This window comes from Urocampus carinirostris, chromosome 11, assembly GCF_059441175.1.
Source record: "Urocampus carinirostris isolate Australia breed hairy pipefish chromosome 11, RoL_Ucar_1.0, whole genome shotgun sequence".
In the NCBI taxonomy this organism is placed as follows: Eukaryota; Metazoa; Chordata; class Actinopteri; order Syngnathiformes; family Syngnathidae; genus Urocampus; species Urocampus carinirostris.
This window is the reverse complement of record NC_142359.1, coordinates 27,464,583-27,478,749: the sequence shown is the minus strand read 5'-3', so window position 1 is coordinate 27,478,749 and position 14,167 is coordinate 27,464,583. Positions and strand designations below refer to the sequence as shown.

The 14,167-nt window shown below is 39.0% G+C and overlaps 1 protein-coding gene and 1 pseudogene across 21 annotated transcripts in view; one reads left to right on the top strand and one right to left on the bottom strand.

Moving 5' to 3' along the window:
• The window catches only part of ptprda (protein tyrosine phosphatase receptor type Da), a 482,747-nt gene that overhangs the window by 151,841 nt on the left and 316,739 nt on the right, over nt 1–14,167 (top strand). For all 21 annotated transcript variants that reach the window (XM_088346760.1, XM_088346766.1, XM_088346756.1 and 18 more), the window contains exons 5-6: nt 11,740–11,810; nt 13,722–13,821. The gene's annotated coding sequence lies outside the window, so the exon portion shown is untranslated. The remainder of the gene's footprint in view (nt 1–11,739; nt 11,811–13,721; nt 13,822–14,167) is intronic.
• LOC148356993 (5.8S ribosomal RNA) lies at nt 154–340 on the bottom strand (annotated as a pseudogene).

Genomic DNA, 14,167 nt, shown 5'->3' with positions numbered 1-14,167 from the left:
TTCTTTTGTAGCCTTGTGCAACCTTACGTTTTGCAGCGATTCCTTTTTTTAAGGTCCCCAGAGAGTTCATTTCCGTGGTGTGCCGTCTTGGGAGTTTCAGTGACCAGTATGACAGAGTGTACTAAAAATTGAACACTGCTCCCTATTCATACCTTACACCTAGTAAGAGTAGTAAGTCAAGTGGAAAATGATAAGCAGTGCTTTGTTTAAACATTTAGGGTATAGTGTTTATGGGGTGTTCCCACTTTTGTTGCAAGGGGTTAAGTCAAATCACATTAGTTCTCGCAGCTTGCTGCGTTCTTCATCGACGCACGAGCCAAGTGATCCACCGCTAAGAGTCGTACAGCTGGGCGATTTTACGTCTGCCCGGGACAATCGGAGACACATTCACGACAGGGTTTTTACTTGCGCCGCACCGCGGGTGCCGTTCGGTTGCCCCCGCGAGCAAGCCCCTAACCCGTGGCTCGCTACTTTCGGGCGCGATACGTACGACACCGACACAGTTACGGGGGTCCCGCGCACGTCCGCCGCCTTTCGCTCGCCGCGCGCGGACGGCCGCCTGTTTCGCACCGCGCTACTGGGGTCGTCGGACGAGCGGGCTCCCCCCACTCACGGGCGTAGCCCGATCACGCCCGCCGCCTTTTCTCGCATTGTGCCGAACTCGCTCTGTAGCGCGGCCCGGGAGTAACCTCCGCCTACTAATCCCCCACCCCCCCGCTGACGTTCCGCCGAAAAAACCCGCAAAAAGTAAAAATCTGCGAAGCAGCGACGCCCTTTCAAAAAATAAAATAAAATAAATAAATAAATAAATAAATAACCATTACAGACCGCGAAGCTCTGAAGCCGCAAACGTCAAACCACGAAGTAGCGAGGTCCCACTATATACTAACTAAAACTAACACGGACAGTAAGTATGAAAAAATATATAATAAATTATTTTTTAAAAATGAAATAGAATGCAATAAAATATTTTACCTGAAAAAATACCTCTAATTATATTGCCCATTTTATGTATTTGTATCATGTTCGGAGGAAAACAATTAAAATTACAGTAAATTAAAAAAACAAAAACAAAACAAAAAATGCCTATTATGATTAGATTATTGTCTTTAGTTGAACTTAAATTGTGTTATTTTCTTAAATCTCAGTGTCATGTATCAGTGACATTCTCCTTGAATAAGAAAATAATACCACTCATACTTGCTGAATGCGTTCCTTTTTTTACGATTGTACAACAAAATAGACTCCTATACTGTAACATTGTATACATTATTAATATTATTATTATTATTATTATATTGTGTTGTATTAAACTTTATATATTATGTAATAATGCAAACAAATTAAGACAATATATTGTTTTCTTTGTAATATAATGAAATATAATTAATATTGAAATAAATTAAAATGAAATGGAAGACAATTAAATAAAAGTATCTTTGGAGGCAATGTTAAGGGGAAAAAAGTGGTAGTCTAACACAGAGGTCAGCAACCACTGGGCTGTGGACCTGTACAGGGCCGTGGGACATTTGTTACCGGGTGAACAGAAGAAAAAAAAAAACATCCTTATTATTTGCTAATACAATGAACAATATGTTTTTATCCACAAAATAACTTGTATATTATCATATTTGAGCAATGATTGATCAGTCGAAAAATATCACCGACCACATTTGCACACCATTGGATGCAACATGAATCACATCCAGATGACAGCTGTGAGACTGCCAAATTTCAACCGCTATACCACTAGGGATGTATATGACATAGGAAAAGGCATTAGAATGTATCTCATTATCACACAATTATTACCTAAGGTACCTCGTAGTTAAATATGTGGGCCCATAATTTAAATTGTTTATAGTCGAGCTCTGAAAATAGTGCAAAATTATTATTCCCCCATGTATTCGGCTTTTTTGCCTTTGTTTCCCCATTTTGGAACATTCATTTCTGGTACCATATGTAAAAACAGTTTGTTAATAAGATTGAATCTAATGTTTTATCCCAGGTCATATGCATCTCTGTTTCTCAACAATTAAAAATACCCACAAAAAAAAATAGTCTGGGGGGGGCAGGCACCCTAGGGCCAGCCCATAGCAACGGGAATGAGTATGCAATAGAACACGATTTCAAAGGCGGTAAGATATTCCGCCTGATGTTTTTTTTTTTTTATCCCATGACACGATGCTACACAACCCCCTGCACCTTGCAATATAAAGCTCCTTTCCGTGATTACCTTTCCCGCAGTTGTTTAATTAAATCCACCCTGTCTCACATTATTAACCGGACCCCTCGGAGACGGCGCCGGCGCTCCTCTGGCCTGAGAAGTGAAAATGAAACGGGCAAGATGGATGGCAAGCGTGCATAGAAAACTCCCAGGACTCCAGACACCTCCACCCACTCTCTCGCCTCACCTGCACACCCCCTTTCCCCCAGTTGTTTGCAGCGCTCTTTGGAGCTCTTTTCTCCCATGCTCCTCTAATGCCTCACCTCCTTCCTCACCACCCACTCAGCAATGCACCTGGGGTCAGGGAGATGAGCTAGAAATGGGGTTAGCAACATGAAGCACTTTAGCACAAAATTCCAACATGTACTTAAATGGTAAATTAATCAACATTGATTTGTGTTTATTATTTTTTGTAATGCATTTTGATAAACCACTTTGTTATACACTTTATGATACATACATTTAAATATTAAATTCCATTTGAAATCCTAATAATAAATACTGATTAAACCGTAAGTAAAAAATCAATACAATTTTGACAATGATTATCTATCTATCTAACCTGGTCATATCCCTCGAGAGGGGTGACCGACTGCAAGACAAACACCTACTCAGACCATACAAATCTTTCGCCTTTTACAATATTTATAATTACAAATTATGAATTACAACCCCGCGACCCTACTGAAGATAAGCGGTGCAGATATAGTTGTATCAACACAATTTGGAGTTATCCAATTTGCTACTGCAGTATGAGTAATGTTTGACATTCGTGCTCATTTGTTCCTTTTGACCACTAGATGGGAGCTTATCCCAACAAATGCAATGCACTGAATACACTTCCCCGTGATCTACCAGTACTACTTATGTGATCCACCAGTAGATTGCTATCTACTTAATGGGCCACCATAACCTAGACCACCAGCAACAGGTGGCTCTGAAGCTGGATGCGATGCTTTGCCACTCCCTAGTGGCTCCCTGGTACTTTTTAAACATGTCTGATAATGGGAAATTATATGGTTTCTCTAGGAGGGAAAAATGTGGCACAAACCTTTCTTTCCAATGAACGTTTATTTTTATATATATATATATATATATATATATATATATATATATATATATATATATATATATATATATATATATATATATATATATATATATATATATATATATATATATATATCCTGATAATGTTCCCAGGTGAGCTGGTTCAGTAAAAAAAATGTCAACACCAAATATTTAGCTTTGTTTTTGAGAACTATTCTTTGTCAGTCAACTGACATTTGTAGCCTAACGTTCAGATCACAATCATGGACGAAAAGGGATTTTTTTCCCGAGCACAAAACATTTATTCAGAAACAATGGGAAAAAAACAGTTTCATTTTAAGCAATGGATTTGTGAAAAATGTGTTTGTTTTAATGGTTCAGTAAATGAAGCTTTACATCTGGACCATTTCACCACAACTATCACATACATTAACACACTCAAGTGGGTGCTTTAGATAGAATAGGTTTGCCTTAGTCGTCATACGGCTTTGAAATATGTAAAAATGAAGTACAGAATACAAGTAAAAGGAGTGACCGTGTTAAGGTTTTGGTGGATGATGGACCCATGTGGTGGAGGCAGGAACTGGAAAACTGGGTGCTCAAAACCAGGAAACAACCAAGGCCAAAGTACCAAAGAAAGAAGTAATCACACAGCAAATAACAAAATGCCAAAACAAGAAACGAGAAACAAAAAATGAATCTGGAACTTGAACATGCAAGGAGTAAACTGACAAAGAAAACAGAAACAAACAAAGACTAACCTCATATGGAGATGGATGTGAAAATGAAATGACTATGACCCAACCAGGTGTGCAGATCAAACTATACTTTTGAAGGATGTGGTGTAATTGGGCAAAGGTGTGTCGTGATTGGAAAATACGTGTGCCGAGTGGAAACCCGGGGTGGGGCCCTTTGGTGATTGCAAGAGGTAGGACAACCCAAGAGAATGGGCAATAACATCAAATCAAACTATTAGAGTGAGCTTACTGAAGCTGAGAAAATACTGCACAATAATGTCTTTAATTTAAAAACAGACAGGAAGTCAGCTCTTTTCCACTTCTGCTGCCCTCTTCCAGCAGGAAGGAGCATTTGATTTGTATTAGAAAAAAAAGAAAAAGAAAAAACTTTTGATATAAATTATCCCGAGACTTGGCAGGCCGGATTAAATATTCCAACGTGTCACCTTCAGCCCTCCGCCCATATGCCCATTTGACATGCTTTCTCTACCTCATTTCTACTACACAACACTGGTAGTTTTCGTCCTACCTATCATATGTGCGCTTGAATTGACGATACATTCAGTTGAAGGCCGTGATTACTCGGGATTTTTTTTTCTATATTCGTAGTCTTATTTGACTTTTTCACTGATTTAAAATCTGATTTTCTTTAGCGTTTAAGCCTGACATGTTTAAATTTTTAGGATGGTCTTAATTTTGCAGTTTATATATGCATGCCAAGACTCGTTTTTTTATCACAAGTTGAGGTTTTGCTTGCAGTAGGTGTGAGTATATATACTTTGCTTGTTTTAATTGTTTATAAAGAAAACAAAATTCCTGGCAGATGAGCCTCAGGTAGGGCACCTGACCGGGTAGGACCCTTTCGGCAGAACAGTCTAGATTGAGCGCCCGAGCCAAACTGAGTTTGACATGCCTAATATATACAATAAGTCCATAGAACATGTGTTACCATACTTTAAGGCTTAACATTCTTGTGATTTTTGGGGAGTCCAATATGGTTCTTTCAACATTTTGGGTTGCCAACCTCTGAACTAACCGTATGGAACCCATCTCTCACCCCTGCAAACAACCTCACGCTTGCTTCTAATTAACGATGGAAGGCGGTGATGCTGAGGAGAGAGATGCAGGTGATGGAGAAAAATAGGTCAGCCAAAGATAAAGGGACGTGTGAGCTCTGGCAGAGCAATAGCACAGACTAGTGGCACAAAGTGAGTATGGATTCTTCTTCCTTGTGAGAAAGAACAGTATCGAGCGGCTTCTTGTAAACTGTATACTGTTTTTAATCGATAATCCTAATTTTAATTTTACAAATATGATTATTTTTTTCAGCTTCATGTATTTCATAGATATTCTAAGATTACAATGGTTACAATCATTCAGTATATATACTGTGTATGTATATAAATATATATAAAATGTATGTATAAAAATACACACACACACACGCACACACATACACACACACACACACACAAGCACTCACACAAATCAGGATTTACAAATACGTTTAGATTTAGATTTTCTAAGAGACTTCTTCAAAAATTCTATATTTGGGAGTCCATTGTAAATTACAGGGTACCCAACTACTCATTCATCACCCGCCAGGGCGTTTATTTTCATCCGATCCTCGTACACAATGAAAAATCGATCCTGCAAAAGCTTTTAAGCCAGCTGCCATAACCGTGTCAGGTGATATGGTGGCTGGGCTAATTGTATATATTTAAGATCATATTTTCCAGAGGGAGGGAAGGAAAAAGAGGTGTTGAGTTTCCTGGAGCTCTTCATTTTCACTCGGGCCTTAATGTGTTTTCCTCTGTCAGCATCCTCGGGCTCCATCAGCCCTATTAGCTTCCGCCTCTCTTGTGCCGTCCTTACACTCTTCAGGCTCATCCTGCAACATCCGGAAGGGAAGCAATAACTTTCAAAATGTTTTGCCTTGGAATCCCTTCAGGACAGGCCTTAAATCACCTAAACCTGGTGGAGAGGCGTTTGTTCACGTTGCAGATTTATGGTGGCCACAGTGATGTGCAGTCAAGGGAGGCAGTTAAGGCTGTGCCTCACCTGTCACTATCATGTGGGTATAAACCGCAGGGTTACAATTCTTTCTCATAATTTTGATAAAAATGTCTGAATTTTACTAATATATTCTGAATAGTATTATTATAACTAGTATGTAAGTGGACTTTATAGTCTAGACAATATGGTAACTACCTTATTTCTGATGTGCACTTATGTGTAACGTGCACCCCAATTTTTCATTACAAATCAGTATAAAATTGTAATTACCTTTTTGTCAGCTTGAGCTTTGCAGTAGGGTGAGGCAGAGATTCAACCCAGAGCACAATATTGAGAGGCCCAAATTCTAACCACTGGACCACCAGTGCTATATATGACTGATGTAAATGCAGTAGACTAATTATCTCATTGTCACACTATTTTTTTTGTGCCAGAGAAAAATGTTGTTGTGCATTACACCTATCAAAATGACGATGAATTACATCAGATTATGCTTTTCTATTCTAAGCATTGTTAATGACATAATTCTTGTCATGGTTTCATGAGAAATTCACAACAAAAATCATATCTGACTAAAGGTGGTGTGATAATGAGAACAAACCCAATGCCTTTTCATGCGTCATTAAATTCACTGATGAGTCCAAAGGTCATTGTTGCAATCAAGTCTGAATTTTGTGACAATCAGAGTTTCGAGACGGTAACCTTTTGTGTATAACGCAAACCAAAAACATGTGTGCCATACCGGAATGAATATGGTGATAATCAGCAATCACAAATTCCTCTCTTCACGGTAAAGCAATTTTCAAACCGGCTTTTTTAAAATTGATTATTGAAGTTACTCGATTACTTGCATAGCCCAAAGACTAATTACTGTCAAGCTGTTTAGAAGGTTTTAGTAGTTGTCAAAATGGACAATAACATATCATTAGCCTCGACATTAGCAATGTCATGATTAAGCCATTGCTCTCAACTGCGCTCACTTGTTTAGCCCCAGCTGCCATTCATTTCCTAATAAGTTCTCCTCCTATTCAAACACGTCATTCTCATTTACTCCTGGTTAATCCGTCTGGGAACCTCAGCTCATGCAAGGCAAGCACTTTTGACACTGTCTCCCATTTTGATCCCGACGTGTGTCCTGTATCGATCCCCGATCCGAGCTCCGTTCTCCTGTCCCGGTTACCCGTATCCTGATTCTGGTTCCTGTATCGATCGCCGATCCAAGCTCCGTTCTCCTGTCCCGGTTACCCGTATCCTGATTCTGGTTCCTGTATCGATCGCCGATCCAAGCTCCGTTCTCCTGTCCCGGCTACCCGTATCCCGATTCTGTTTCCTGTATCGTTCCCCAATCCAAGCTCCATTCTCCTGCCCCAGCTACCCATATCTTGATTCTGTTTCCTGTATCGATCCCCGATCCAAGCTCCATTCCCCTGTCCCGGCTACCTGTATCCTACCTTATTCCTTTTCCTGTATCGATCCCCGATCCGAGGATTCCCGCTCATCCCGGCTACCCGACCTGTTCCGGACTCCAATCACGCTCCGTCTCCCGTCCCGGCTGCCCAAATTGCTCCGATCTCCGACCACGCTTCGTTCACGACCGCTTCCTGCTCCTCCTTCCCAGCGAGCACCAGATTGCCATATTTTTCCTCTCGCCCTGACTTCCCCGATCCCTTAATAGCATAAACGTTACACAGTTGGCTCCCCTGCTGGTACTGGTCGTGACAAGCACAGTGGAAATTTAAGTAAAGCTGCATTAATTGCAACCAAGAACCACTTGCAGCGATGTGCAGTCAGGGGAGGCAATGTAAAATTGAAAAATATATTAAATCATTTTTTATTTTATTTTTATTCAGTGTTAAAGTTCTTTCTCAATATTGGCTGAATTTTATCATGAGAGGAATAATAATATGAATACACTTAGTATGGAACATAAGACTGTGCTGAGTGTTCACGCGGATGCAAACACTTTTCTTTTCTCATGTCAGAGGGCAGTAGTGATACTAATGATTTTGATTTGTCACACACCTCAGCGCCAAACTGAAGGTATTGGCAAGCTAAGAGCAAATCAAGCCATCAAGTACATTTTGTCCCTTGTACGTGCTTTTGTTTTCATAATGTGAGATTACCTACCTAAAAGGACCAGCACATAGACTTTATCCATATATGAAAGGGACATTGTGTATTATTTTGCGCCTCATAGTGGGGAAAACAAAAATATTTATTGTGCCATTACTGAGCGTCACGGTAGCTGAGTGGTTAGTGCGTCTGCGGCAAAGTTCTGAGGTCATGGGATCAAATCCAGCTACCAGCCTTCCTGTGCAGAGTTTGCATCTTCTTCCCATGCTCGTGTGGGTTTCTTTCGGGCACTCTGATTTCCTCCCACATTCCAAAAACATGCATGTCAGGTTAATTGACCGAATTCAAATTGTCCCTAGGTGTGAATAAGCGAGGGAGTTGTTATTTGCCCCCCAAATCCAAATGACATGAACACACCTGCCTTAAAACAGCTGCACTCCAAAAATGTCCAACTTCCTGTAATTTCTTTGGATTGGTTCTCTCTCTCTCTCTCTCGGAATGATCCCTTTGGTGTAAAAATGGCATCGTCAGGTCCTATATTAATTCCCTCCAACACCTACATCAATCCATCTGCGCAACTCGCACGTCATGAATATTCTAGCAAGGGAAGAAGTGAAGCCACCCGAACGGCTCTATTTTTTTTTTTTTCCGGCGTGACAAGTGGAGCGCTTTCTTTTTCGACACAATGGTGTCAAAGGCAAAAGACGGTTTGTGATGTGGCAGCTACGGGGAAGTAAGACTACTGTGCCGCACCTGCCGTATTGGGTAGTTGCCAACTTGGGCAGCTGATGACTAATTTGCCATATGGGAACTTATTTAAAGAGACAGTGTGTATTATTTGACCACCGGATGTGCACCTATGTCAAACTTATGTGCCCAAGGGAAAAATACCTCATTTTATGTGGCCCGCAAAATAAAAGATGGAATGTCCTTTTTCAGGTGTCTCTAAGAAGTTTCCCTACTAAGAATGTGTTAACAACGCCCGACTAAGTTTAAAGAGCCCTTGTGCTATATTTTTCATTGAACCTATCTGCTCTTATCTTACTTTTATCAGAGCAGTTTGGACCAGAACCCATCAGGTTTTGGATAAATGGAGGCTGGGGAGAGTGTTGGGAGGGTGATATAATGCTTGTCCTTGCATTTTTGTTGCCAATGTAGCATGGAAATGGTGAAAGTAAGGAAAGGCCTACTTTCAATAAAGTCCAAAGACCTCCTTTAAAACCCAATAGAGTTTAAAAAAGAAGAGTTTAAGAAACGTGCATCATGAATGAGCTGACTGAAGCTTCGCATCACGACTTTAAGCCAGGAGATGGCGGCAGTGATTAACAATGTTGCAAATTCTGTACATTATGTCTGAGTGTCTAAAATGAATTAATCTTTCTATAATTATGAATTGTTTTGGCCAATAATTAGATTAGAGGCTTGAGAGACAGTTGGAATGAGGACAATAGGATGCAGAGTGTTTAAGGGCCCGGTCACACAGCCGTTTGCGTCTGTATCGCGGCTGAATCACGACCAGAAATTTCTAACCGTGAAGCAGACGCTGTTGGACGCTTTGAGATCGCGATACAGACGAGATACAGCCGTGCTTTACACGCGGCAAGAAATTCACACGCGGTTGGCCGCGCGAAAAAGTTTTGCGCTGCTCAAAACTTTAGACCACGGGTAACCGCGGGCGGCAAACGTGGTACACACGCGGATATGACGTGGTACAGACACGGAACGACATGCTACGGCCGCGGCCGGGGCGCGGTTACACGCGGGTAGGACGCGGAATTTTAGCGGGTAATCGCGGGTGGAGCACGGTCATAGCACGTTTGTTCTGCGCCTGTATCGCGGCTGAATCACGTGAATTAGCGTGTGTAACGCATGTGACGGTCAAACGCCTTTCTCCGCGTATATTCAGCGCGATTTGCCGAGCACACGTCAGTTGTGCTCGAGACGTCAAGGGGTGAACATGGATCCCCGTCACCGTAGTGACCTCGTCTTAATCCATTTTTATTTCTTGACATTTCTTTTCATTTCATAACAAGATAATAAAATACAAATGAAAAACTATTACAATAATAACATATTGGCTTCTTCGGTGCCATAGCTTGAAATCTTGATCTTCACGGGACTGTGTCTTGAGCGGTTATGATTTCTACAGCCCGGCGTCTGTTTCGCGGGCATACCATGGATGGACAGCGGGTTGTCCAATTTTGCGCATTTTCCACCGCGGGCAACAGCGTCTGCTTCACGGGTAGAAATTTCTGGCCGTGATTCAGCCGCGATACAGACGCAAACGGCTGTGTAACCGGGCAATTAGGAGAGGTTGGCTGCTGGTGGTTTGAGGCATCTCTGAGGACTGAGGGCCTTGTTCCAACTATTTGACCGCAAGGTTGATCAAGTTTGGCTGCTGACTTGGCAAGGTTCTCCGGCTGCTTGTTGAGAAGAGACTTAGTCAGGACTGGAACAGGGTTTTGGTCCAGTTATTCTTGTCAGGATATGCCCTCTTGCCCTCTTGCTGGCCAAATTCAGACCGCCCCTTGCGAAGTGATACGTGTACCAATTGTGGGTTCTGGTCTCCTGGGAGGGAAGGACCCCCTGTGGTGGAGTTGTCACGGCAACCTTTGAAGCGCAAATGCAAGCTAACATTCCACCAGTATCATTCAGATAACATATTTATGTGACTGACTTAAATCCCAGTATTCACTTCAAATGTCTTGCCATTGTTTGATCATTTTCCGACTTTGTGAAACGGAATTCTGAGCAAACCTTGAATTCTCTACTTGGTGATGAGTTATTTTACAGAAATCAGGAGTGCCATTTTTCTTATATACCATTCAATTACATTTAGTTACATTTGTAAATTTGAGGACTGCTATTATGCTAATTTACATAACTGGGTAAAACCAAATAACATAAATAAATAGATAAATAAATAAATAAATAAATTATTATATATATATATATATATATATATATATATATATATATATATATATATATATATATATATATATATAGCTGGTACACTGGAGCTAAAAGGTGGATGCTAAGGGTTGGAGGACTGTCATGTCCTATGGAATAATTTAATGTTTTATTTGCCTTCTTATTTGTAATAACAGTCACAACCATCAAAGGCGATAATCCATGTGCGTTTTTCGTGTTTCTTTTTAATCTCAAGCTTAATATTGTTTTTCTTTTTTATCGGTTGCAATATTCGTGCTTGTTTATAATTTGATCATAAAGTGTTGGTATGTTATGTTGTGCAACCAAAGCACAAGGAAGATACAAATTGCTAAAACACAGATTGTTCTTTTCATTGTTTGACAATTCTTGTCGAGGTTTTTGTTGATTTCAGGCACCCTTAGCAGCAAGACGGCTGACAGTTATGTCAGCTTCCTCTGAGTTAGGCTCATGTTATGTAAAATGCATGTAACATTCTCAACTTAAGACATAGATAATAGTTCATGTATTTTGATGATCATGTAAATCAATATGTTATTAATATTTCTTTTTTTAATAATGACGTTTTGTTCAACCTTAGGACGTGCTAGAGTATAAATGCTGACCTTTTAAAACGAAACCCAATCAAGTTTTAATGATGTCAGACTTTCAACTTTTCTGTTTTTTTTGTTTTTGTTTTTGCAGGGATACTCAGAGGAGTTTGATTCAACTTTCATCAGGTCCGAGGCAGCAATAGCAATTCTTGTTCCAAACACGTGAGAGCATTTCTTTTGTCATTAATATATTACATATTTTTTTTCTAATTCAATGGTTTCAATCAGTTCTTATGAGTACAACACTGCAAATATTGAATGAGTGTAAACAGAAAACTGGTAAATACAGTAATTTGTATTGTCATCAATGTGACACCACCAAAGACTACAAGGGGCATGTAATTGACGCTTTAATTTCCTGCTTTGGATTGTCAAAACTGCAAACGTACAATACAATGTAGAGACCATGTGCCAATAAGTTTACAACAATAAAGTACATAACCCTTTCATATGTTTGAACTAATACAATATATGCTTGTTTATACATCTTATGAAAACGTATAGAAACTTTTGACATTTGCTAGGTTAATCATTCAACATGGATGGGGATGGATTAGACATTCAATAATTCTGTCAGCCATTGTCTGTGTGTCTCTTTATGTCGAGTTACACGTGAAACACGGACATTGTTTTATTAAGCTACCCGTTTCGACTTAACGCTCAAATAAACACTAAAAACTTATGTGAAACTCTTCAATTTCTTTCAATCAAATGTTAGTCCTGTATTACATTTTAAACACAGTAACTTATTTATTAAAGAAAAGGAAGAGCAACACATTCTTAGTTTAGTATTTGTCCTAAATTGTAATAATAATAATAATAATAATAATTTCCTTTGTATTGTCATTCTTTGTAACAATGTACACAGAACGAAATTTCGATACACCTGACCCGTTGTAGCGAGCCGATGCAGCCGCAGCCAACAGAGGGCGCCGCCATTTTACCAATGTTATAAGTCTTAGGCATGACTCGGCCGAGGCGCGAACCAGCGACCTCCCAGTCTCAAAGCGGGCGCCCTACCATCTAGGCTACTGAGCTGGTTATTGTGCGCATATTATTAATTATTTTGTGATTTATTTTATTATTACATGTATTTTATGATAATTGTTTTTACCCAATGCTTAAAATCCAGATGACAAAAGCTTTTTAAAAATACTATAGTATATTGAATAACATTTCCAGGTGAAAAAGACCTGCTCGCAGATCATTTTTCTTTGTTCCTTTTAATTTTTCTTTGTATTTTATTATATTTTCCACAAATTGATATTTCAATAACTTGAGTTAAAAAGATAAATCAATAAATACATAATATCCCACAAATATTTGCTCCATTGCCAGTATATTTGCTCTCTTTTGTTATTATTGTACAATATTATACATTGCAAAAAGACAATTCAAAACCAAATTAAATATAAGAAATTAAAATGATTATTTTACTCGATGACCTTTTTTTTTTTAATCATGTTTTTTTAGATAATCTAAAGATAATTCAAAAAAATGAATGAAACCTGCTAAATTAATCCAAACAATTGGCTACAAAAATGTTTTAAGAAAATTCATTATAGAAAACTTAAATAGAACACAAACAAAAACTCAATTTTCAGCTGTGCGTCGTCCCCCTCACTACTTTGTCTGGCCTCCTGGGATGCAGGGGGTCTCCCACCACTCTGGCCCACCTTCTCGGTCTTGTCAAGGCAACCTGGAATGTCCCTTTATTGTTGCATCAAAAAACAGAATGCTGAAATAACATTGAATGTCCTACAGTTATTCTTATACTTTTTATTGTATTTTACTTTTATTTTAAATCTCAATGGTTGATTAAAAATATATTTAATGAAAAAGCAACTAAAATTATAATTTTATTACAAATGCTATGATTAAAAAATAAGTTTAGTTCTCTTGTTCCAGGAATTCTACAAATTGTAAAAAAATAAATATATTTTTGGTTGTTGTTATAATTAAATGACTTGTATTTTCATTCATATGCTGACTCATTTATTTTTTCTTCTTTGTTTTTTCTTGAAATAACAATTTAATTTGAGTGACTCCTTTTCCCATGTTTTATCCCACTAGCTCGCTTGTTGCTGGCTCAACTGGTGGGTCAACAAAGTCTTCCAGTGGCAACACTGAAAGAGCATGCTGGCACCATTGTGACACCCAGCTTTATTTTATGGTAAGGCCCTCTTTACTATATCTATATTCATTGGAGTATTAATAACATGTAAAATAGCCCTGTAAATGATAGAAGTAGGTTCAATTAATTGTAACTCTGCCTGCCTCACCATAAACAAACCACATTTCATGGTATAGAAGTGACTTGTTTGAACTGCTCCTATGTACAAAACCACCATTTATTGTTTTTCGAGAGCAGTTATTTCTGTCGAAGCATTTTTGTAGAATCTTTGAGTAGTATTTTTACATTATTTATGTGGTATAATTTTTGTAGTATTCATTTTGAAGTACTTTTGATATATTTCTATAGTGGGATTTTTATAGTTTTTTTCTAGTGTAGGATTTTT